Consider the following 27,201-nt stretch of genomic DNA (forward strand, 5'->3'; position numbering starts at 1 on the left):
TGAATCTCCTGAATTCAATAGGTCGATCGTGAAGTCAATTTTAGCGGCCTTTACTGCGGGAGCTAAAGGGGCGATTTAGCAATTGCGAGAGGAAAACTACTTATCTCGCGATCCTCCTCCTCACTTCCTGAATCGTCGCAAACTTATTGAGGACAAACCTCCTGATCTATTCCCTCAGCTGACCTTAGTATGACTTTCTTTTCTTATTTAAATTCGAATCCCTGTAAAGGGGGACCAAAACTTTGTGATGACAATCTAGCGAACTCAAGTAAAGTTGATTATCCCTTTTTATTGTTAAATTTACTCTTCCTTATGACGATCGTCTATTTTGTTTAAATATGTTAAATGTCGCTTGGCTGGTCATCATAAAACCTCACCTAACATATTATTATGTTTATCTATTTAGACTGTTTCATCATGACCGGGCGGTATATATCAATGCTGACAAATACCGTCTGATATTTTATAGATTAATTGTGTCTCGTTCGCTCTAGTACAGTCCTATTGTGATATTCTCAATATCGGTCGATTTGTTCTACTTGATTGATTTATGCTCGTATCTATGTGAGTCATCTTATGTATTAACCAAATTTCATATGGTTTTATCATTGTATATGCCATTCGACTTATCATGATAAGCCTTCAGTCGATATATTTGAATTGCATCTATCTCGGTCGATCTATTATGATCGATTAATTCATATTTATGAATCTCGTCCAATATCCTTTAACCAGGTCCCGTCTATTAACTAATGCCTTGTACCCAACTTTTGCCTGGTCTTATTATATCCCTTTGGGTTTTTTATTAGACAGATAATCCAAACTTATAGTACTTGACCAGTTTTTCTTTATATTCGTCAGACTTTCTTAAGAATTAAAATTATATCTAGGGACACTTTTCATATTTTTCGAGGAAGATTACTTAACTTCACCTCTCTTCCTCGGGATTCATTCCCTTTTTTTTTTTTTTAGAATTTGATTTTATCCTTTAATGTTACCACCCCTTTATGACGATTGAGTATTTTTTCCTTTCTTGTTTCCTTCTGCTATCTCTGTTTGGGGGTTTTAGCACAGGACCGAAAGGAAAACAAGGGTTTTAAGAAGTTCTCTCCCGCTTTCCCACTTTTCTCTTCATCTCCCTTGATCCCTCTTCTGTCTACTGTTTCACTATGGCAACTTCCCCTCCTGTGTGGTTTCTTTCGTGTGTTTCCGACCTTATAGAGACAGAAGAGGTGGATTTGAAGGTGACTTATGGTTTTCCTTCTTATATAGCTCGTCCTACTCCGCTGGATAGTCCACATCTTCCTCCTTTAGGGTGTATATCTATCTTCCGAGATCAAGTCCTACACGATTTTCGATTTCCTCTTCACCCTTTTTTTTCTAACGTTAGCCTTTATTTTAACATTCCGCTCAATCAGTTTGTCCCTCAGTCCTTTTTTATCCTTATGGGTTTTATCGGGGTATCTAAACTGTTAGATTTTCCCTTATCTCCTCGTCTTTTCCATCACTTCTTTGTTCCTCGTCAAGTAGATGTTGATGTTTTCAAATTCCAATCTCGTCCCAAGGCCATTTTGTTCAACCGAATTCCTCCTCAGGGGGAATGGTATCACAAATTTTTCTATATGCGTCTCCCTTCTCCTCCTCCGTTTCCCATTCAATGGATATATGATCTACCTCCAATTCCTAGTACCCATAATCTTCTTAACGATCCTTCTGTTGCCTTTGCCCTCTCTAAACTGAGGGGAGCAAAATTCAGCTTGCCTCATCTGATTGTAGAAGGTTTGATGTTTCCTTTTGAGATAGGCAATATTGACACTCCCTTGGATGGCTCTTTTGGTACGTATAACTATTTCACTCTGCATTTACTGATTAATATATCTCTTTATAATGGTGTTTAATTCCTGTGTTTCAACTGATGCTCTTCTTCCAGCTTTTATGTACAAGAATCCTACTATGACTAAGTCCTTTGTTAATAATCTTGGAGAAGAGTGGTTGCGAGCTCGCCGGGCTAATCCTAATTCCTCCACGTTGGGCTTGCTATCCGAAGAGGAGCGACAGGCAGAGGCTGTCGCAGCCATGGAAGAGGAAGAAGAAGAGCCTTTTATTGCCTTAGTAAAAAAGCCAAAGCTTACTGAGGATGTCTCCTTTGGCGATCTTTTTGGTACTTTTGTGCAAACTCCTCTGGTTCCGGCGCCCATTTCTCTTGAGAGAGGTAAGACACCGATAACTCCTACCCATATTATCTCTAATCCTTCTCTTAGGATGATGAGACCTGGTCTGCTCATCCCCTCTTCTTGTGCTATTATTTCAGCTCCTTCTGCTTCTGCTTCTGAGATGGCCATTATCCCTTCTATGTCTTCTACTCCTCTTGCAATGGCCTTGCCTCCTTTGGCTTCTGGACCCCGGGCCAAACAGACACTTTGCCGAAGATCTTCTCCTAGTGCCGGGCCCTCAACTATTCGCGTTTCCACGACAGCATCAGTATCCCTTGCATTGCCACATTCTATCCCATCTAGTTCTTCTTCTGCTGCTCTTGTTTCTACCACTTCTTTCCCTTCCATTGCTTCTTCTTCTTCCTTACCTTCTTCTTCCTCCGTTCCCCGGCCTTTGTTTAAACAGGCCATGGGTCTGCCTTCTCAATTGGGATAGACCTCTGATCCACTTAGCTATGGTTCTCTACAACTACAAGGCCTATTGGCCGAATCTTGGCTACAGGGCCAAGAACAACTGAGGGGCCTTAGTCTTCCAAATCGAGCCGACCACCACAGTCGTCAGGCAGTAGCTGTAAGTATTCTTGGTTATATGTTGTCAACTTTGCATTCTTATCTTTAATTGTATCATCATTTTGTTTAGTTCCTTGCCTCGAGTCTGCATATCAACCAGCTACTTATGGCTCGGGACCGGGAGAATAATAAGTTAAAAGCTCAACTAGAGACATTGAAGGCTACTTTATCTCCTTCTAATAATGACCTGGCTCAGTTACAAGAGAAAGTGATTTTGCAAGATCAACAATTAGGGGCATTGAGACAGGAATTAGAGGAATCACAACAATTACTGAAAGACAAAGAGCTTGCAAGGAGAACTCTGGAATTACAGGTGGATCGACTACATTCTGGTCTCTGACTGGAAATTGCTTTAAAGAAGAAAGCTCTCTTAGATGCTTCTCATAAAAGTCTTATTTTAGAGAAAGTAGAGAAGTTTCATAATGCCTGTCTTTCTGAACAAGCTCAAGACCTAGCCTCTCATGATTTCACTATCCTACAGGAACAAGAGCAAAGGAAAGCTCAAGATGTTGAGTTGTCACTGCTCTAGAAGGAATTGGAACAACTTAAATTGGAAAAGGATGCTTTAAAAGATCAAAACACTAAACTGCAAGCTGATTTTCAAAGCTATAAGGAGCAAGAGAAGAGTCGATGGGAAGAGTGGCATCTGACTTATCTAAAGTCTTCGGCGTTTGCTCAAGAATTTGTTCGTCGGATAGTGGGTGCTTTAAATCATTGTGTATCGGGAGTTCTTCGACAATTGAGAGAGGGTGGTTATCTACCCAAGGAACCTCCCTCCTCTTTCATAAGTCGTTGCAGACTTAACGAAGAACTACCCGCAGATTTAAAAAGTCCTTTTAATTAATCATGTCTATGTATCTAAAACGATTGTCCATGAAAAGACTTGTATTGGAAAAACTAGTAATGAAAAGAACTGTAAAAAAAAACTTGGTAATTAAGGGATTGCGATATATAGGAAATTTTTGATACTTACCTGTTTCTCCCTTGTGTTAGTTTGAAAATGCCGCTTTTGAAATGCTTCAGAGTATTGAGTAGAAGTTTTATTCAAGAATTCCTTGCTTACCTCTTGAAGCTAAATCTTGTCTTAATGAATCTTTTTGCAGATAATATCTAGTGTGCTCCATATTTCAAAAGAATGAATAATCTTGAGTGATTTTAGATAGGAAATTATATAAGACTCCTGAGTTCCGAGCTGAGTATAATACTCCAAGCGATTCTAAATAAAGATTTCCATGTGAATGAGCTTCCAGATAGAAAATGTGCCATATGCATAGAATCCTTCTTGAACCCTGGCTTCTGACCCAGTGTAAAATGTCAACCGATTTTGTGAATAAATCCATGTAACTTCGCATTTACTATGCCCATGAAGACTAAGTTTCGTGATAGTTTAAAGTCTCCGGTTCTTCCCATGAAGACCCGTCCGAGTTATTTCATGAGATTTCCCAATCGACTATGTTCTGTGATAGTTTAAAGTCTCCAGTTCCTCCCATGAAGACCCGTCAGAGTTACTTCATGAGATTTCCCGATCGACTATGTTCTCTGATAGTTTAGAGTCTCCGGTTCCTCCCATGAAGACCCGTCCGAGTTACTTCATGAGATTTCCCAATCGACTATGTTTTGTGATAGTTTAAAGTCTCCGATTCCTCCCATGAAGACCCATCTGAGTTACTTCATGAGATTTCCCGATCGACTATGTTCTGTGATAGTTTAGAGTCTCCGGTTCCTCCCATGAAGACCCGTCCGAGTTACTTCATGAGATTTCCTGATCGACTAAGTTCTGTGATAGTTTAAAGTCTCCGGTTCCTCCCATGAAGACCCGTCCGAGTTACTTCATGAGATTTCCCGATCGACTACGTTCTGTGATAGTTTAGAGTCTCCGGTTCCTCCCATGAAGACCCGTCCGAGTTACTTCATGAGATTTCCCGATCGACTACGTTCTGTGATAGTTTAGAGTCTCCGGTTCCTCCCATGAAGACCCGTCCGAGTTACTTCATGAGATTTCCCGATCGACTATGTTCTGTGAGAGTTTAAAGTCTCCAGTTCCTCCCATGAAGACCTGTCCGAGTTACTTCATGAGATTTCCCGATCGACTACATTTTGTGATAGTTTAGAGTCTCCGGTTCCTCCCATGAAGACCCGTCCGAGTTACTTCATGAGATTTTCCGATCGACTACGTTCTGTGATAGTTTAGAGTCTCCGGTTCGTCCCATGAAGACCCGTCCGAGTTACTTCATGAGATTTCCCGATCGACTATGTTTTGTGATAGTTTAAAGTCTCCGGTTCCTCCCATGAAGACCCGTCCAAGTTATTTCATGAGATTTCCCGATCGACTACGTTCTGTTATAGTTTAGAGTCTTCGGTTCCTCCCATGAAGACCCGTCCGAGTTACTTCATGAGATTTCCCGATCGACTATGTTCTCTGATAGTTTAGAGTCTTCGGTTCCTCCCATGAAGACCCGTCCGAGTTACTTCATGAGATTTCCCGATCAACTATGTTCTCTGATAGTTTAGAGTCTCCGTTCCTCCCATGAAGACCCGTCTGAGTTACTTCATGAGATTTCCCGATCGACTATGTTCTCTGATAGTTTAGAGTCTCCGGTTCCTCCCATGAAGACCCGTCCGAGTTACTTCATGAGATTTCCCGATCGACTATGTTCTTATACCAAATTATGATGTTTGTACTGACCTTGTGATGGTTTTAAAATTTCTGAATTTTTCTTAGGGGAGCTGAATAGGTCTTTAGGATTCCCCACTGTTGATTGCTCGAAAATAGATTATGAAAGTTCTGCCAATACTTGTCAATCTGTATGAACCACATTTATTTCTGTGGCAATATTTGTCTTGCATTGCATTTATTGAAAGAAATGGAGTACATAAACTGTAAGAATACTTGTCTTCATCTTACTGGGAACTTACTTCAGATAATTACGATTTGTTCCTTCTGACGTATTCTTGAGTGGCATGATCTTGTCAGGTCCGGTAAGGTTGTAAATGATTTGCACTCCAGGGACGTTCCAGAATTCTTCCTTCAGTATCTTGGAGATAATATGAACCTGATGCGAGTTTTTCCACCACTTTGTAGGGTCCTCCCCACTGTGGTGCCAACTTACTGACATCCCCGACAGGTTTAATACGCTTCCATACTAAATCTCCTACTTGAAAAAATTTGGAGATGACCCTTTTGTTATAATTTTGCCTCATTCATTGTCGGTATGATACGAGACGAGTAGCAGCTTTATCTCTAACTTCCTCTATCAAGTCTAGCTCCATAAGTCGTCGACCCTCATTGTCTGCATCATATAATTGCCTTCTGTCAGATTCTACTTCCACCTCAATGGGAATTATTGCTTCTCCCCCATAAACTAATTGAAAGGGAGTGATTCCCGTAGCTTCTCGAGGTGTAGTACGATATGCCCAAAGAACGCTGGGTAATTCATCTACCCAGCTACCTCTAACATGATCCAGTTTGGTTTTTAAACCCCTTATAATTTCTCTATTGGTTACTTCCGCTTGACCATTACTTTGCGGATAAGCTACAGAGGTAAAGGCCTGAATAATACCATAACTTTTGCACCAAGCTAAGATTCTATCCCCTTGAAATTGCCTTCCATTATTAGAGACTAATTTATGAGGAATGTCAAATTTGCATATGATATTTTTCCACAAAAATTTAATAACTACATCTTCAGTAATCCGGGCAAGTGGTTCTGCTTCTACCCATTTGGAAAAATAATCTACTGCTACCAATAAAAACCTCTTTGTGCAGTCGCTATAGGAAATGGGCCTACTATGTCCATGTCCCATTGATCGAAGGGACATGAGGCTATAGAGGTTCTCAACAACTGTGTGGGATGATGCGAAATATTTTGATGTTACTGGCAAGACATACAAGTTCTTACCAACTTGTTGGCATCCTCGTGTAGAGTAGGCCAGAAATATCCTGCTAATAAGATTTTACGGGCCAAGGATCTCCCTCCTACATGACTACCACATGAACCTTGATGAACCTCTTGTAAAATAAATTGTATATCTTCTGTGCCGATACACTTGAGCAGAGGTATAGAAAAAGCTCTTTTATATAACTATTCTCCTACCATAGTGTACTGAGCATCTCTCTTCTTAAATACCCTTGCCTGTTCTGTATTACTTGGAAGAATACCTTGCTGTAAATACAATATGATTTGAGCCCTCCAGTCACCTTGAATTTCTGCTTCATCTTGTCTTTCGATACAGGATATTAACAGAGTTTGTTCTACAGGCCGATCTAGACTCCATGGTACTATAGCAGAGGCCAACTTAGCCAATTCATCTGCTACCTGATTCTCAGATCGAGGAACCTTTTGTATATTTACTTCTTGAAACTGAGACTTCAACTTATCAAATGCCTCAGCATATAACTTGAGCCTATCATTATTAATTTCAAAATTACCTGATAGTTGTTGGGCTGCCAATTGAGAATCAGAGTAGATAAGGACTCGAGTTTCCCCTATATGCCGAGCGGCCTGTAATCCAGCTATCAAGACTTCATATTCTGCTTCATTGTTAGTAGCTCTATAATTCAATCTAATAGAGAGTTGAAATCTGTCTTCCCTTGGAGATATAAGAAGAACACCAATTCCGCTGCCTTATCTAGTTGAGGAGCCATCCACATAAACTTTCCAGATGTTTTCTTCCTCAGGGCCTTGAACTTCTATAATGAAGTCTGCTAGAGCTTGTGCCTTGATGGCCGAGCGAGGTTGATATTGAATGTCATATTCTCCAAGTTCAGTTGTCCATTTGACCAACCGACCTGATGCCTCTGGGTTGAGTAACACCCGTCTGAGAGTACTGTTGGTTAATACAACAATTTCATGTGCCAAGAAATATGGTCGCAGCCTCCGAGCAGTCAACACTAATGCGTAAGCCAATTTTTCTAGTGTAGTATATCTACACTCAGCTCCTTTTAATAAATGGCTAGAAAAATATACAGGTTGTTGTTCTTTTCCTTCTTGTCTGACTAATACAGAGCCTACAACATTTTCATTAGCCGACAAATATACCCAAAGAGTCTCTCCTACTATAGGCTTAGCTAATACAGGAAGAGTAGACAAATAATCTTTTAATTCTTGGAAAGCCTTATCACATTCCTCGTTCCATTGAAATTTATTGGCCTTTCTGAGTATTTTAAAGAAATGGAAGCTACGATCGACCGACCTGGAAATGAACCTAGACAAGGCTGTAATCCGGCCGGTCAGTCTTTGAGCTTCTCTCATGTTGCGCGGAGGCTCCATGTTCTGAAGTGCCTTGACTTTGCTCGGGTTGGCCTCTATTCCTCGCTCGGACACCATATACCTCAGGAATTTTCCCCCTTTCGCTCCGAATAAACATTTTCTGGGATTTAACTTGAGCCCATATTGTCTCAATGTCTTGCAGGTCTCCTCTACATCCCTGCACAGATCAACAGCTTGAAGAGATTTAATTAAGATATCATCAACATATACTTCCATATTTCTCCCTATCTGCCTCTAGAAGACCTTATTCATAAGCCTTTGATAAGTTGTTCCTGCATTTTTTAATCCAAAGGGCATAACATTATAACAATAAGTACCTTCAGATGTTATGAAACTGACCTTTTCTTGATCTTCTTTAGCTAAGGGAACTTGATGATAGCCTTGATAAGCATCTAGCATAGAGATGTACTCACATCTAGTAGTGGAGTCTTCCAATTGATCGATCATGGGTAATGGATAATAATATTTTGGGCAAGCCTTGTTGAGATCCCGGAAATCAATGCACACTCGCCATTTGTTTCCTGGCTTAGAGACTAACACCACATTAGCTAACCAGCTAGAAAATTGTACTTCCCTGATGTAACCAACCTCCATAAGTTTAGTTATTTCTTCTTTGATGATTTGGTTCTGTACCGCACTAAAATTCCTCTTTCTTTGCATGACCGGGCGGGCATCTGGGAAGACATGTAAGGAATGCTCCATGACTGTAGGAGAAACGCCCGAGACTTCTTTAGGCGTCTAGGCAAATACATCACTATTCTTCTTTAGGCATTGTACCAGTTCGGCTTTCAGAGTGGGATCAAGATCAGCCGCAATATACGTAGTAGCTGTAGGACCGTGATCTTTCGATAGAGGGGGGGGGGGTGAATATCGATTCGAAAACTCGAGTGTAAAAGTACGCAGCGGAAAAGTAAATGAACACAATTGATTTTACTTCGTTCGGAGCCTTTGACGACTCCTACTCGAAGGCCCGTGGTCCTTGACCACTTTCGTTGGGCAATCACTAGCAATTCGAATATGATTACAGAAAAGAGTACAAGAAATGCTAATGAAACAAAACACAAAGCTATACCGACAGAAAAGAAAACTTAAAGAGAAAGGGCGCGTTGTCGGAGCTTTGTCAGCGTCGCTGGAGCACAGAGCAGCAAAGCAATCTGGGAATTCTGAGATAATTATTGAGAAGCTCCACCCCTGGGGCTTCTTTTATATGCTGCTCCGGGCGCTTGGATCCCTTTCGGGCGCCATGGTGCGACGTGGCAAGTCCAGTCAGGATGTTCCACGTGGCGAGGCGACGCAGAGGATAAAACTTGCCTCCGGGCGCCCGGATCCCTTCCGGGCGCCCGGACCTCAGGGCGCCCGGATCCCTTCCGGGCGCCCGGACCTCTGGGCGCCCGTATCCCCTCCGGGCGCCCGGACCACCTTTTTCCAGAGATTCCTTCTCCTGCAAAACAAGGTTAGTCCGAGGCAAAATATATCCTGCAACACAGATTGTTAGCACAATTTATAAGGTATGAATTAACAGAAAAAGTATGACTTAGATTCCGTCTTTCTGAGACCGGAATCTAGTCACGATCTCGACTTAGATATCCGAAATGGATCTAAGCAGGATCGACGCCTAATGTTCCCTTCCCGGAACGCGCCTCGCAGTCACTCCCTCCAAAGGACTTACCTCACTTACCGCCAGACGCCCGCCCTTCGACCGTCGACTTCTCGCCAGCTATCCGGTCAGCCCGTCGACCTAGATGGACTTCTCGCCAAGCGTCCGGTCAGCCCGTCGACCCGCTTGGACTTCTCGCTAGCTATCCGGTCAGCCCGTCGACCTAGCTGGGCTTCGTGCCAGACATCCGGTCAGTCCGTCGACCTGTCTGGACTTCTTCTGCACACTCGATCAGAGTGTTAGACAACAACAGACTAACTTAACCTGATTTGTCATTCATCAAAACCTGGGTTAAATCGTTAGTGCTAACCGCACCAACAATCTCCCCTTTTTTGATGGAATGACAACCTGGTTAAGTTAGTGAAAACATATGCAAGAAAAAAAAAGCATTTAAAGGGTTTTTAAGTTAGTTTATATTTTCAATTCTGGTTTAGCTAACTTAACCACCTAACCCTCCCCCTTTGGCATTCAGCAAAAATAGGCAAGGGTAAACAAGCATAGTTTAGAGTTACTGTAAAAGTTTAAGAGACAGATAATTTTGGAAAATTTCTAAGTTTGATTCAAAATTCAAAGATACCGAAAAAAGTACAATTTTAAAACCAATTTAAAAGGATAGTCAAGTTGACTTGGGGGAGCCAAGTTGAATTTTGAAAAGTATAAGTTTAAAGTTAATCAAGTTTAACTTTTCAAACGTGTAAAATTTTCAAATCCGGTTTTTCAAATTTAGATTTTTCAAAGCAAGATTTTTCAAAAAAAAACAAGTAAAAAAAAAAATTGTTAAGGCTAAAGAGCTAAGTTTGGAAAGTTTAATTTTCAAGCATATGTTATAAAACTGAATAAGTTTAAATTTGTAATAATTTTCAACTTTAAAATTGAGTTTTAAAAAATTAGGTGGGTTTTTTAAACTTCCAATTTTTCAAACACTCAGTTAAATTTAACTTTTTGAGGACTGGTGTTCAAAAATAAGTTAGTTTTAAAATAGATGTACAAAAACATACAAGATTTTAATTCATTTCTCCCCTTGAACTTGACACTTAAAATTAGACAGCTGTCTAACCAATTAGGTACTAACTAACTATCAGAAGATAGTAGCTTTCACTTAGTTAGTCAGATTAAGTTGATTATAAGCAGTCAGTGTTTGACTTGACTGATGAACTCAATCTGATTACTGTCTGATTTGTATTTAACATCCAGACTTATGCTGATGCACTGAAATAAGCATCTTAAGTCCAGACAGTTGGCCTATGCATCTCACCCCTTTCTATGTTTGTCAAACACAAGCAAGGTAAACCTAAGGTGTTGGTGAGATGCTCAAAACTAGTCCTATGAGTACATGCTTTCTAAGGATTCAAAACTAGTCTAAGGCCAAAACTGTTTTTGAAAATCTAAAAATGGAAAGTTTTGAAAACAAACAGGTTTAACCTATAATCTGAAAACAATTATTTTTGAAAATAATTTTGAAATTCAAAATTCCTAGGCTTCCAAGATAGAACATAATCAATGCAAGTCTGAAATATCACTAGATAGATCCAAAGTATTTTACAGGTAGTGTAGCTACAGAAGTGAGGCATAACTAGAGCTACTGAGACGATGAAGGGGGTGGTCCAGATCCCAAGGATCGGAGAAGCACCATCAGCTCAGTGTGTCGGGTCTCCCCGGCGGCTCGTAACTCGGCAACCTCTCGCCGTATGTCCCGATGAAAATCAGAGTTCTCCTGCTGGAGACTCGCCATAGCTCTCTCTAGTCCGGTCATACGGTCAGCTAGAGTGCGGGGAGCGTGACGTGGTGCTCGAGCTGGGGGCGGTGGTGGAGCCGGTGCGGCTTCCTCTGGAAACAGTGCAAGCATGAACTCGTCCTCCTGTGCGTCTGGATCGGGCTAGTGCTGTGCCCCCCTCCGCCAAGACATAGTCCCGTCATCCCTATCTACGTGGATACCAGCTAGGGAGAAGTTCCTAGCTGTTATAACATCGAACTCGGTCATATAGGCAATGTCTCCTCTAGTGACATCAATGTGTAATGAGGACATATATTCTGTCAGAATGTGACAGAACGGCATGTGGACTCGTCTATCAGTCACGTATCCGGCTGAGTAGATAATGGTGGAGAAGATATGTAGGCTGATGTCAATATCTAACCTATGACTCAGGACATAGAGTAAAAATGAATGGAATGGGCGCATCACAGCGATGTCCCGAGTAGTCAGTGGTAGAATGCAAAAGACTAAGACCCTGTAAAGAGCGTAGTCCTGGACTCGAAGTTCTACCGACCTAAACTGGGTCAGAGTGGGATCTCGCTCTCCCCCAAAAAAATACGAATAAATCGTATCGAGAGTAATATGTGAGTAGGGATCTCCGAATGGTAGATCCCTGGGTGGATAGCACAAGAAAGGACAATCAGATGGACGTAACTCTAAAAACTCTCGGATAGTCATAGGGGAAAACGTGATATCAGTACCCGCTGCCCTAGTGGTATAGGTGAGATCGTCTACTTTCACTAGGTTATTGCAGAATTCATCACACAGACTTATGTTTACTGGACTGGTACATTCGACAAGGTTCTTTAAGTTATAGTGGTTTATAACCTCTATAACGGAGGCACACGAATTTAGAAAGAACGATCTATCTATACATTTAGTCCTAATGGCCTTATAAATGGTTGACTCAAACTTAACCCTTAGTTCTTCTATGGGAAGCCTAGGGTCAGTGCTAGCATTAGAGGGTCCAGCACCAGTATTTGTTTGTTTCCTACTGTATATAAAAAAGATATTCTAAGAAAAAATGAGAAGACAAATTCTAATAAATTTTTTAGATAGGGGAAAAGGATTTACCGAGGAGCCATCGACAAATATAGATCTGACGACCTCAGTTGAATCGCAGCAGCGTCTTCACCGCAAGAAAAATTTGATTTAAAATACTCTCGCACTGAGGTTTGGAGTGAACCTTGGCAAAAGTGAAGAGTTTGTGGGGCAAGGGTTGGGGGCGCCCGCTGCCCCTTATTTATAGGGAGCTCCGGGCGCCTGGAGCCATTCCGGGCGCCCGGAGTTGATTTTAGGCGGGGCGCCCGGATCCCCTCCCGGGCGCCCTGGAGGGGAATACCAGGGGCGCCCGCCCCTGGTGTTTGACCCTCTTTTTTTTTTTTTAAGATTTAGGGATTAGGTTTAAAATTAATTTTTAAGTTTTTAAAATTAAATTTTGAAATTAAGTTTTAAGTTTGAGATTAAAATTTTGAAATTAATTTCTAAGTTTTTTAAAATTAAAATTTTGAAATTAATTTTTAAGTTTGAAATTAAAATTTTGAAATTAATTTTTAAGTTTTAAAATTAACATTTTGAAATTAATTTTTAAGTTTAAAATTAAAATTTTGAAATTAATTTTTGAAATTAATTTTTAAGTTTAAAATTAAAATTTTGAAATTAATTTTTGAGTTTAAAATTAAAATTTTGAAATTAATTTTTGAGTTTAAAATTAAAATGTTGAAATTAATTTTTGAGTTTAAAATTAAAATTTTGAAATTAATTTTTAAGTTTAAAATTAAAATTTTGAAATTAATTTTTAAGTTTAAAATTAAAATTTTGAAATTAATTTTTAAGTTTAAAATTAAAATTTTGAAATTAATTTTTAAGTAAATTTTAGCCTTATTCATCTCACCCGATCTATATTATCAATCAGGGAATCCTATGATTTTGTGAGATGAAATTGGATTTTTTTTATTTTATTTTTTTAATTATGGAGTTTTGGTTTAACTTGTGTTAGATTTAGATTTAGCTTTGGTCTCCACAAATAGGCAATCTTCGGATAAACTTCTAAGCTTGGTGAGTCACATGGACGTCATTAGTAGTAACCAACCTTTCGAGGTTTTCCGAATAGTCCTATCCACGGAGCTTAGTACTAAATCTTGGTCTAACTGGTTAGGATTCATTTAAGGGTAGTTTCGGTCAGTTCCACTTGGCCAAATGCACCAGATCGAAACCAAATCTTTCTAGACATGCGATGCCCAAGTTTCCCTAACATACTATCATCCAAAAACTTCACCAGTACCATGATTCAAGTTAAACTTGGTCTCTAATCCTAATTACCCTGCCGGGTTAGTTTGTTTTATGTTACCCTGTCGGGTAAGTTAGTTTTGGAGGTGCCAGCTATTCTGGAGCCTCCCCCTGAATTATTGGTCATTAATTTAAATTTTGGTTTTAGGTTTGTGTCGATTCGTTTTATAATTATGGTTAACTTGGTGATAATTTAGTTGATTTTTAAAGTGTTTAAATTTTGAATTTGATTTAGGTTTTTATTTTAGATTTTGATTTGGTTTATTCGATTTTATATAATGTATTTTTTCTTTAGGTATATAATATTGATTAAGTTCTATTTGCGTGGTTAAGAACGCTTTCGGAACCCAAGCTAGATTGGTTGATTTGTATTGGGTTATTAATGATTTGAAGGTTTTATTTGAATTCGACTTATATCCTAGTCCGGTTTTATTATAGCATGTTTTTTGATTATTTAGGATTAAGTCTAGATTTTTTGATCTTGTTGTGAATTTTTCTAACATTTCTTTTAAATTGTTAATCTCATTTTTTAATGATAAATTCTCCTCCTCAAGTGTTAGATCTTGAGTTGGATTTGAATTTTTGATTTGTTCCTTGAGGTTTTGATTTTCCTCAAGAAGTGATTTGTTTTCATTTTCTATTTTAATTAATTTACTATTTAAACAGGAAATAATTCTAAAAATTTTTTTGTTTAAATTAAAATATACCTCATTCGGGCATTCGGAAACGAGTACGGACTCGTGGCTTGTTTCGGGTTCAGACCCGTCTTCATCTTCCAACTCGTCTTCTGTTTCAGCTTCACGGGCCATTAGTGCGAGGTGGCTCTGATGTTTCTGTTCTTATTCCTCCGATTCGTCCGAGGAGTCGTCCCACGTTGCTTTGAGGGCCTTCTTTTTGGTTTGCTTCAGTTTGTCGAACTTCAGTTTTGGGCATTCGTTCTTGTACTGTCCCTTTTTATTGCAGCCGAAGCAAGTCACGTTCCTTTGTTCTGAGGGAGAACTGATCTTTTGAAGGTCCTTTTTGCTGAAACTCCTTTTTCTCCTAGTGAACATTTTTCTTACCAAGTTCACCAGGTGTTCTTCGTCTTCGGAGTCTTGGTCGGAATCTTCTTCAAATTCAGGCTTGCTCTTCTTTTCTTTGGAGGAACCTGTAAACAAAGCTATACCTTTCTCGGCTCCAGCATTAGTTTGTTCATGTAATTCTAATTCATAGAAAAGCTCGTCTAATTTTAATTTAGAAAGATTTTTAGAAATTTTGTAGGCATCTACGATTGATGCCCACAAACTATTACGTGGAAAAGCATTTAATGCGTACCTTATTAAGTCTCTATTTTACATTTGGTGACCTATCGCATGAAGCCCGTTGAGGATGTCCTTGATCCTCGCGTGGAGCTGATTCGCCGTTTCACCTTCCTGCATTTTTATATTAAGAATTTTATTTAAAAGTAGGTCTCGTTTTGTTACCTTGGCGTCGCTCGTTCCCTCGTGCAACTCGATCAATTTGTCCCACAGCTCTTTAGCGTTTTTGTGTGGACCGACTCTGTTCAGTTTTTCTCTTGTTAATCCGCACTGTAGAGTGTTGATCGCTTTATTTTCTGTTGACGCCTTTTTCTTCAAATCTGCTGTCCAGTCTTCAGGATCCAGTATATTCCCGGAGTTGTCAGCTGGAATTTTATAGGGTCTCGTAATGCTCATCCACTGGTCGAAGTCTGTTTTGAGGTAGACCTCCGTGCGCTTCTTCCAGTACGGAAAATTGTCCCCGTTGAAGAGTGGAGGTCGTACTGTGCTTAATCCTTCTGTCTGAGACATTTTAGTCCTGCGCACAGAAGAAAGAAAACAAAAAAAATCCCAAGACTTGGTCTTGGATTAGTAGTGCGGAAGAAAATAATAGAAGTATCTAAATTGGTGTTGCACCAATTTAGATTTAATTGCACCGTAAAACTGAAAACCGAAAGAAAAAAAAAATTAATTTTTCACCCCCTGTCTGATTGGTGGTTGCACCAAATCAGAGCGGAACCTGGCTCTGATACCACTTGTAGGACCGTGATCTTTCGATAGAGGGGGGGGTGAATATCGATTCGAAAACTCGAGTGTAAAAGTACGCAGCGGAAAAGTAAATGAACACAATTGATTTTACTTCGTTCGGAGCCTTTGACGACTCCTACTCGAAGGCCCGTGGTCCTTGACCACTTTCGTTGGGCAATCACTAGCAATTCGAATATGATTACAGAAAAGAGTACAAGAAATGCTAATGAAACAAAACACAAAGCTATACCGACAGAAAAGAAAACTTAAAGAGCAAGGGCGCGTTGTCGGAGCTTTGTCAACGTCGCTGGAGCACAGAGCAACAAAGCAATCTGGGAATTCTGAGATAATTATTGAGAAGCTCCACTCCTGGGGCTTCTTTTATATGCTGCTCCGGGCGCTTGGATCCCTTTCGGGCGCCATGGTGCGATGTGGCAAGTCCAGTCAGGATGTTCCACGTGGCGAGGTGACGCAGAGGATAAAACTTGCCTCCGGGCGCCCGGATCCCTTCCGGGCGCCCGGATCCCCTTCGGGCACCCGGACCACCTTTTTCCAGAGATTCCTTCTCCTGCAAAATAAGGTTAGTCCGAGGCAAAATATATCCTGCAACACAGATTGTTAGCACAATTTATAAGGTATGAATTAACAGAAAAAGTATTACTTAGATTCCATCTTTCCGAGACCGGAATCTAGTCACGATCTCGACTTAGATATCCGAAATGGATCTAAGCCGGATCGAAGCCTAATGTTCCCTTCCCGGGAACGCGTCCTCGCAGTCACTCCCCTCCAGTGACTTACCTCACTTACCTGCCAGACGTCCGGTCAGCTCTTCGACCCGTCTGGACTTCTCGCCAGCTATCCGGTCAGCCCGTCGACCTAGCTGGACTTCTCGCCAAGCGTCCAATCAGCCCGTCGACCCGCTTGGACTTCTCGCCAGCTATCCGGTCAGCCCGTCGACCTAGCTGGGCTTCGTGCCAGACATCCGGTCAGCTCGTCGACCTGTCTGGACTTCTTCTGCACACTCGATCAGAGTGTTAGACAACAACAGACTCACTTAACCTGATTTGTCATTCATCAAAACCTGGGTTAAATCATTAGTGCTAACCGCACCAACAGTAGCTTCAGGCCGACCGGTTTGGATCTGAACTTCTTCCTTTTCTTCATAAACCAGAACAGGCTGCTTCTTTTGAATGGCATTGACTTCCATTCTTTGAATCTTTCGAGCAGCGTTAGCTTCAGCTCGAACTATTTCTACATAACATTTTCAGGCTGTCTTCTGATCACCCCGCACCTCCCCAACTTGGTCGTCAATAGGAAATTTAATTTTCTGACAAAAAGTAGAAACGACCGCCCTAAAATCGTTTAGGGCCGGTCGACCCAGTATCATATTATAAGAGGACGGGGCGTCTACCACCATGAAACAAGATCTCCTTGTTCTCATCAGAGGCTCCTCTCCTAGAGATATGGCCAACTTTATTTGACCCAGTGGTTGTACTTTGTTGCCTGTGAATCTATATAGGGGAGTGACCATCTGTTGAAGTTCACTTGGGTCAATCTGTAATTGATTGAAAGCCTTCTTGAATATAATATTAACAGAACTGCCCATGTCTATGAAGGTACGAGAAATAACGTAGTTGGCTATCATGGCTTTAATGATCAGGGCATCATCATGGGGTATTTCTACTCCCTTAAGATCTCTAGGTCCAAAACTTATTTCGGGACCGGATGCTCGTTCCATGCTACACCCCACGACATGAATTTCTAGTCTTCGGGCATGTGCTTTCCTGGCCCTATTAGAATCCCCATCAGTGGGCCCGCCTGCAATCATATTGATATTGCCCCGAACGGCATTACTCCTGTTTTCTTCTTGTCGAGTTATCATGGCTTCAGAAGGAGCCTTTTCTGACACTTGACTTGTACCGGCCGGGGTGGGTAATGCATCCTGCCGAGGCTCGACCGGGTGATATTCCAACTTGAGAGGACTTTGCTATCTAGGGTACTGCTGCTGATAATAATTTTGCCTCTGATAACGCTCCCTATTAGCCCGTTTATTTCTTTAAACGAAACAGTCTTCAGTATGATGATTGCTAGTTTTATGATAAGTGCACCATCTTCTTGGTGCCTCTGGCTGTATCTCCACATGTTGTACTGCTTGTGGACGATATTCTGGTTGACGGTGAGGTGGATGAGTCGCTCTAGGCCCTCTTGGTGGAGGAACAGGGGCAGGAGCTTTCTCCTTAACCTGGATAGGAGAAGAAGTAACACCCTCCTTCCTACGGGCGGCTTGAGCTTCTTCCACATTAATGAATTCAGTAGCACGCTCAATCAAGGAATCAAAATTAACAGGAGGATTTCTCACTAAATCTTTAAAGAAATTATTATCATTTAAACCTTGAGAAATAGCGCTCACTAAGATTTCTGTGGTAGCATTAGGTACATCAATAGCTATCTGATTGAACCTTTTGATGTAGGCTCGGATGGACTCTTTGGATGCCTGATTAATTGAAAATAGACTCCAAGGAGTCTTATGATATCTCTTGTTGCTGGAAAAATGGTGCAGAAAAATTTTCTTGAAGTCTTTGAATTTTCGGATAGACTTCTCTGGCAGTCTCTTGAACCAGCGTTGTGCGGCTCCTCCGAGAGTGGTAAGAAACATTCGACATTTCACCCCGTCAGAGAATTGTTGTAATAATGCTACATTCTCAAATTTCAATAGATGATCTTCTGGATCTGTTGTTCCAGTGTACTCGCCGATCTGAAGATTTTGATACCGCTTAGGAAGCAGATCATCAGCAGATCATCCAGTACACTTTGAGAGAATGGAGAGATGACCTTTTCTGGTGAGCTATCACTAGTTATCATTTTGATCTTACACTTTTCTCTGTCTGGTGCTTCACCAGAGGATTCCTGAAACACAGGCCTCCGACCTCCTTGCTCCATGGGAGTGCGAAGAAAGGCTCTTGGACGTCTTGTCGGAGAAATGGCCACTGGGGGAAAATACGCATGTTCCTCCTCTTCCGTCTCTTTTCCTTTTCGATGCTCAGTAGTCGAAATCGCTGGATTATGAGCTGTTGGTAGAGTAGCTCCAGTGTGAGCTTGAAGTTGTTGTTGTTGCAAGGCTTTTTGTACATGAGAATTGATGAGAAAATCCAGATCCTCACGACTAATGGTGAGTAGGTTTGATTTTCTGGCCTCTTCCATCTTGTAGTCTCAGATTCAGGTGAATTTCCCACAGACAGTGCCAAATTTGATCCTGTCTGAGAAGCTGGACAAAACGGAGAGCCGGGAGAAAAACCTACTGCTGATGGAGAATAATACCTATGGAACGCCTGATCCGAGAAACCCAAAGCGGATCCAAGAAGATGAAGCCACAAGAATGTCCTCTCGATGCAAAATACCAATGGCGATGAAGAGATCCAATCGAAGAACACCCAGATTCGGAGCTCCCAAGGCTTCCTGCGCACAAGAGACCAACCAACACTACCGTCAGTGACCTAAGACCGGGGTGGGAATCCCTGGCTAGGCCCTCCGATGCTCAAGTTAGTGATCTCTCTTGGTGTAGAAGAAGGAGGAAGAAGATGAACAGTAGTTGAAAAATTAGGGTTCTGAATGTGCGCAATGATGTGAACTTACCTAATCAACGGAGAGGATTCCCCTTTTTATACCACTTCATATAACCTTCGTAGTCATGAAGTGGACCCCGATTTGTTAGAGTTTGTTATGAGATGACGTAAGCTGTGTACTTGTGGTAAATGACTTTTTAAGGAATCTTCTTCGTACCCCAGATGTACCTTCTTTGTCGTCTAGCACCTGCAAAACGGTCTAAAAATACATTTTCCGCCAAAATATATAACACTAGTTATACAATCATATACTGCAAATATCTTCAGGAACTACTTTATTCGAAATATTACTTCTCTTCTATCTCACCAGTTCTTTTTCAAAGTGTTTTTATCCTTCCTACTCGCCCCTCCTGTTTTTGCTACATCAAAGATAGCTTAATATACTAATGTTTCTTGTGTTGATCGAGGTTAAGCTTAATTATGTTTGATCAATTATTATTACCTCTCATGAGGCTCCTTGGGTAATTCCCATTCGTGCTCCTTTACGTTCATTATCCCAGCTAGCATTGGGCTATGTTTTATCAAGTATGTAATTTTTATCAAGCATCTTTTCCAGGTATTATTCAGCTTAGCCGGTATCTGGCTTTTTTTCTTAAAGGTATGTCTCAACCCATATTGGCCTACCTCCTTTGAGGTATATCCTGACCGATATTAGCCTACCTCCTTTGAGGTATATGCTGATCGATGTGGGTCTGCCTCCTTGGAGGCATATCCCGGCCGATATTGGTCTTCCTTCCTGAAAGTATGTCTCGATCGATATTGGCCTACCTCCTTTGAGGTATATCCCGGCCGATATTAGCCTACCTCCTTTGAGGTATACGCTGATCGCTGTGGGTCTGCCTCCTTAGAGGCATATCCCGGTCGATATTGGTCTATCTCCTTTGAGGTATATGCAGATCGATATGGGTCTGCCTCTTTGGAGGTATATCCCGGCCGATATTGGCCTTCCTCCTTAAAGGCATGTCTCGACCGATATTAGTCTGCCTCCTTAGAGGTGTATCCCGACCGATATTGGCCTACCTCCTTTGAGGTATACGCAGATCGATATGGGTCTACCTCTTTGGAGGTATATCCCGGTCGATATTGGCCTTCCTCCTTAAAGGTGTATGCTGATCGATGTGAGTCTGCCTCCTTGGAGGCATATCCCGGTCGATATTAGCCTACCTCCTTTGAGGTATATGCAGATCGATATGGGTTTGCTTCTTTGGAGGTATATCCTGGCCGATATTGACCTTCCTCCTTAAAGGCATGTCTCGACCGATATTAGCCTGCCTCCTTAGAGGCGTATCCCGGCCGATATTGACCTACCTCCTTTGAAGTATATGTAGATCTATATGCGTTTGCCTCTTTGGAGGTATATCCCGGCCGATATTGGCATTCCTCCTTAAAGACATGTCTCGACCGATATTAGCCTGCCTCCTTAGAGGCGTATCCCGGCCGATATTGGCCTACTCCTTTGAGGTATACGTGGATCGATATGGGTCTACCTCTTTTGGAGTTATATCCCGGCCGATATTGGCCTTCCTCCTTAAAGGTGTATCCCGGCCGATATTGGCCTTCCTTCTTGGAGGCATATCTCGTCCGATATCGGTCTGCCTCTCTGGAGGTATATCCCGACCGATATTGACCTATCTTCTCCATTTAGTTATCTTCTTTCTCTTCCTTATCGGGGACCCATGAAACCTAACCCATATTAGCCATGAAAAAGAAAAAATTAATTAATTAAAAATCAAATTTCTTTTTCCAAATTTCTTGGCCGACTACTTTCTCCCCAAAACAAGGAAAGTTTTATTTAAAACTTCCTAATTTGTTTCCAGAAATTTATAAAAAATTTCAATAATTTTAATCCTTTCATGATTGGTTAGTAAAAAAGGAAATTTTATAAATTAAAATCTTTCTTTTAAACATGTGGATAATTTCTAAAAAGGAAAGTTATCTCTAAAAATTAAAATCTCTTTTCAATCTACAAATAAGGAAAGATATCAAATCTTTTCTTAATATTTTGTAGAAACTAATAAAAGAGAATATTTAATTTTTAAACTTTCTTTTAAATCATGAACATGGTTAAAAAGGAAAGTTTGCTCAAAATTAAAATCTCCTTTCAATCTACAAATAAGGAAAGATTTCAAATATTTTTTTAATCTTTTGTAGAAAGCTATAAAAGGAAAGATTTAAATTTTAAACTCTCTTTTAAAACCATTATATCCACATAAGAAATACTTTTAATAAAAATTCCTTTTAATTTTCTAGTGGCCGGCCACCTAAGCTTGGGATCCAAGCTTTGGCCGGCCACCAACTTGGCTCATCCACTTGATCTTGGCCGGCCCTAGCTTGGGTTCCAAGCTAGCTTGGTCGGCCCCATTAGGATGGGTAAGAAGGTGGGTATGTGGTGGGTATAAATCTCTATATACAAGAGGCTACGATAGAGACCGAGAGGAGGAATTGGTTTTGGTCTCCCGATGAAATTAAGCTTCCCGTGTTTGCCCCGAACACACAACTTAACTTCATCAATAATAATTCATACCACTAAAGAATTATTATTGAACTACCGCACCAATCCCAAATTATATTTTTGGGTTCCTTCTTATTATGAGTGTGTTAGTCTCCCTGTGTTTAAGATAATGAATGTCCACTAATTAAATGAGTTACTGACAACTCACTTAATTAATATCTTAGTCCAAGAGTAGTACCACTCAACCTTATCATCATGTCGGACTAAGTCCACCTGCAGGGTTTAATATGACAATCCTTATGAGCTCCTCTTGGGGTCATTCTCAACCTAGATTACTAGGACACAGTTTTCTTCTATAATCAACAACACACACTATAAGTAATATCATTTCCCAACTTATCGAGCTTATTGATTTATCGAGCTAAATCTCACCCATTGATAAGTCAAAGAAATAAATACTAAATATATGTGTTTGTTATTATATTAGGATTAAGAGCACACACTTCCATAATAACTAAGGTCTAGTTCTTTTATAAAGTCAGTACAAAAAGAACTTACCTAAAATGGTCCTACTCAATACACTTGGAGTGTATCAGTGTAATTTATTAGTTAAGATAAACTAATACTTAATTACACTACGACTACTTCAACGGTTTGTTCCTTTCCATTTTAGTCACGAGCAACTGTTTATAATTTATAAAGAACCGACAACATGATCTTCTGTGTGTGACACCACACACCATGTTGTCTACTATATAAATTAATTGAACAAATAAATGTAGATATTTGACCATTGTGATTCTTTATTTCTAAATAAATGTTTATACAAAAGCTAGGCTTTTAGTATACACTCTAACAGTGTGAAGGCCACACGACCATGGAACGGGTCGTGTGGTGCCCGTGCCCTGCTCTATATAAGGGGGTTTCTTTCTCTTTCAAATGGGTGAAAGGCTCTCCCTTTGGAGAGATCAAATTTAGGGCTGGTCTTCATCTTCTCTAGCCTTGATCAGGTGATCCAAAGCCATCTCCATCTCCGTATCGACTCTAAAATCTAAGGATTGGTTCCAAAGATCACTCATCATCTCTAGATAAACATTTCTATTCTTTTTTTATGATTGGGATTGAAATGTCTGTGATCTCCTTGTCTTCAGATCTCTATCTTCGTATTATGGAGTAGATTCATTGTTTTAGGACTAAGGAAGTATTTGTGGTGTGATTTGATGTTAGATCTCATGGATATGTCAATTTCCTATCCAAATAATGTTGATGTGTTTTGTATCTATTTGATCTTGTGTGGGTTCTTGTGTTTGAACCTAATTACCATGTTTGATTAAATATTTGTGATGCTTGTGGATCTCATAGAGGGATACCTTAGATCATATGATTGAGGGGAATTAGTGACAGGTTGCCCCGTTAATGGACGTTTGGGGGGGGGGGGGGGGGCCCCTTGAAAGGTGAAGCTAGTCTCTACAAGGAGGTGGGATAGTTGAATACGCTTAGTTACTACACCTTTATGTAGATTGAATGGTGATATATTTTTATGTTGTATGACCGAGGGACGTTGGCGACAGGCTATCCCCCTAATGGACTTCATAGGGATCATAACTATTTAATCACTAGAGGTGTAGATCAAAGTCCCTTGCCGGTTGTCTTCTGCAGGAGAAAACCGACAACTTTCTACAAATGCATGTCAATTGAGGATATGAATTGGAGAACTATGATACATCAATGAATATCACAAAGAAACCGTATTCTTAGAACACTCACAAAACAAAATACTTCATTTACCTTCCTATTTCTATTTCTACTTGTTTACTTAGTACATTCCCTACTTCGTTAATTGTTTAGATAATTCTACATGAGACGTCTCTTGTGCTTATAACTAGTCCCTGTGGGATCGATAATCTTTTATTACTGACGACAAAATTGTGTACTTGCGGTTGCGTAACAAGCTCTAATCTTTGAATCACGTAAATCAACGTGCTAAAGGTTTGATTGTTTTATTTATTGCCTCTACGTTTTAGTTTTCCTTTGTTTGTTTTGGTATTCAGCTGTACTAACAAATGTAAGAAGCCATAAAACTGGATGATCGACTATTCCACTCCCTCTACCTAGTGATCAAGGTCCCAACACTAGCATAGTAGTGTCTCTAGGCACGACAAGGCCAAGCACGACTGACTTGTGTGGACTTCTGAGGGTGTGCTCTGGGAAGACATAGTCGTGTCACCAAGAGACACGACCATGTCAACTGGGAAACAGCTGGCATAGCCCTGTTCTGCTGTTCTTTCTCCTATGAAGTCACTCCAATGTATGTTCTTCATCCATTTTCACTCCAAATCAAGTTCTATCAATAAACACATACAAAGAGTGGATCCCCAAATAAAATGAGTAACTATGTCAATACAATGATGAAATAGGGCACGATAACGTAAATCATACTCAAGAAATACATGTGAACATACGTCAAGAAATGAATAAAAATATATATAATCTACACACATTAACTCTTCATCTGAACTTCATTTTTTTCTCTAAGCTCCTATAATGTAACACCCCAAATTTCATGATTTAAAGTTATAAAAGACCTTATTAAAATCTAGAAATATTTTAGAAAAATTCTAGAGATTTTTAGGAATTTATAGAGTATTTTTATGCAATTTTTGGAGGTCGTTTGGTATTTTTACCAAAAGAAAGAAGTTGTGATAAAATAAAATAAAAAGTGTTAAGATCGGGTTTTGAACCCAAGATCTCGGACCGAACTAGACCCTAACCAAAGTCAGCCAACCAACTGAGCTAAGCAAGTTTTGTTAAATATATATAGAACAAATGGTATTTAAAGAATAGTTGGTAACAGAAAATAAATCGAAACGAAAAGTGCGCGGCTGAGGAATCGAAGCCGTGACCTTAGAATTGGTCAAAACCCGACTAACCAGGTGATCCAGCCGTCGGTTCTGTTTAGAAAAGGTAGGAGATTTATTTAAAGCAGTTAACAGAATATTAAGGTTATAAGAGGAGAACTTAGGGCTTGATTATTTCCCCGTGACCTAATTTTCTCTCCTCTCCCTCACGAACGGCGTCGGCGCCGATTCTGCTGAGCGAAGGGAAACGAAGCCCTAGCGTCGTCTCCGGTGGCCGACCGAAGGGGATTTCCGCGAGCTCTTCTCGGATTCGAGCTCCTCTCGTCAAGAAGGACCCGTGAACACGAAGAGAGGCCACGATTTCAAGAGACCCGAACCCTAGAAATCTTCCTTCTTCGGCTGTGAGTTCAAGAACGCAAGTAAGTTGCTACTCACCTGCAGTAGGATAGCTCCGATTGTTCCTTTCTTTTCCGAAAGCTTTGGGATAAATTGTAGGTGGTTTGTGTTTTTGATCGGATTCTTGTTTTCCATGATTTCGTAGCATGTTGTTAAGGATGGTTGGTTTTGTTTTTCTGCCGTGAATCACATAAAGAAGATAGAAGGGTTTTTGTTTTGGTGTTTCCTTGCTTGTTCGAGTTTTGCTGTGAAGCATGTTTAAGAATTTTGTTTGCTGCCGTGAGGTTCAGGGAAGAACATGAAATGGTTTAATTCGGAGCATGCAGTTTAGTGGCATTGGGAAGCATCTTAGTTTAGATTTTTCCTTTGTTTTGGAACTTGCTGTACAGAATTGAGGAATTGATAGAGCTTTAGTTTCCTTTCATGTTTTGGATCATGCTATATAGAATTGTTGCTAGGGATTTAGTCTTCCTTTCATGACTTCGGAACAATTTTGGATTGGTTTCAAGATTATTTTTATTTCCTAAAGATTCTTTAGACTTATGATTTAGCATGTTGTTGGACTTTTCTATTTGTTATTAGTTAAGCATGTGTAGTTTCTTTATTACTAGAAGAGCACGAGCAGTATTGAATTATAATGTTTCTCCTTACTATTAGAATAACATGAACAGACTTAGGTTTGGTTTATCTTGAAGCTTGCTGCCATAAAACCAGATTTAGTTGTTTAGATTCGGAAATGAGAGCATGAAACATCCTAGTATTTGATTTTCTTCTTTGCTGCCATGTGTAGGAACAAGCCTTTTAATGAGCATGCAGTAGAGTGGTTTTGTGCTGTTAGCATTTCCATTGCTTAGTTTTGATACAGATCCTTCCTTATTAGTTTTATGCATGCAGATATCAAGTTTATGTAACTCCAATGAGTAGGAACAGCTATGTCAGTTCACATTGCAGTTTGGGGTTTCCTTTGCATTCATTTTAGCATGCTTAAAGATCTCAGAATTGTTTCCTTTGTTTTAAATCTGTTGTAGCATGTTTGAAGAAGTTATATATGCTTTCTTTTGATTTGTCTCTGATATAGCATGCTTATAGAAGTCAGATTTTCTTTCCTTTAATTTAATTATGTTGTAGCATGCCTATGTTCTTTTTAAGAGTTTAAGAAAAATATAAGAAAGATAAAGAAAAGAAAGAAAAAGGCCGAGGCCTTAAGTAGATCCCAAAGTCAAGACTTTAGGGATTTTGGCACATAAGGTGCTTAAGAAAATGCCGAGGCATTATATAGAAGTATTAAAAGATAACAAGTATTTTACTTTTATCAGTGGCACTGTACTGTCCTTGGGCTGGGCTCCCATAGTCGTCCCTAGGTTTAGATAACCTAGTAGTAACGGCTCGGCCGACGGTCGACGGTCGACGACCATAGGGTCGCCAAATGGGCCGCCGAATGGGTCGGGTCGTTACAAGAGTAAAAGCACAGTTGCCGGGCCCAAGAGAAGTTGATTATTATTTTGAAGTATTATAAGTATAAGTTTTTGAAAGTTTTACATAAGTATAAAGTATTAAAGAATAAGTCTTTAAACAAGTGAAATAAGATTCAGAAAGTGTTTAGAATTCAGTAAGTTTAGTTCTTTATGCTAGCATGATTGTATAGATTTACTTTACATGTTTAGTTTTTCAGTATATTTCTTTCACTAGTAGATGAGCATGAGTAGATTTCCTTTTGAGCATTCAGTTTTAGATTTTAGTATATCCTCATGTATATCGAGATTTTGTGAGTTAGATAGCGCTTACTAAGCAAATTTTGCTTATAGACTACACTTCCTCTTACTGCAGATACAGGAAAGGAAAAGATATAGAAAGGAAGGTGACAAGGTGGCGCGGATGGTGTGTGATGCCAGGACTATGGAAGCCTTGGGACTTAGTTTAAGAATTTATTAAGATTGCCATTTATTAAGAATGTATTAGATGAGTCATTTAGTCTTCCGCTGTTAGTTAATTGTATGTTTATTTTGTTTCCGCTATTCATTACTTGCATGATTTGATTTCATTAAACTGCGTGGTGATGTTATTCCTTTTGTGTGTTTGATATGTGTTCCAGCCGC

This window comes from Zingiber officinale, chromosome 5B (genome assembly GCF_018446385.1).
Source record: "Zingiber officinale cultivar Zhangliang chromosome 5B, Zo_v1.1, whole genome shotgun sequence".
Taxonomy (NCBI): Eukaryota; Viridiplantae; Streptophyta; class Magnoliopsida; order Zingiberales; family Zingiberaceae; genus Zingiber; species Zingiber officinale.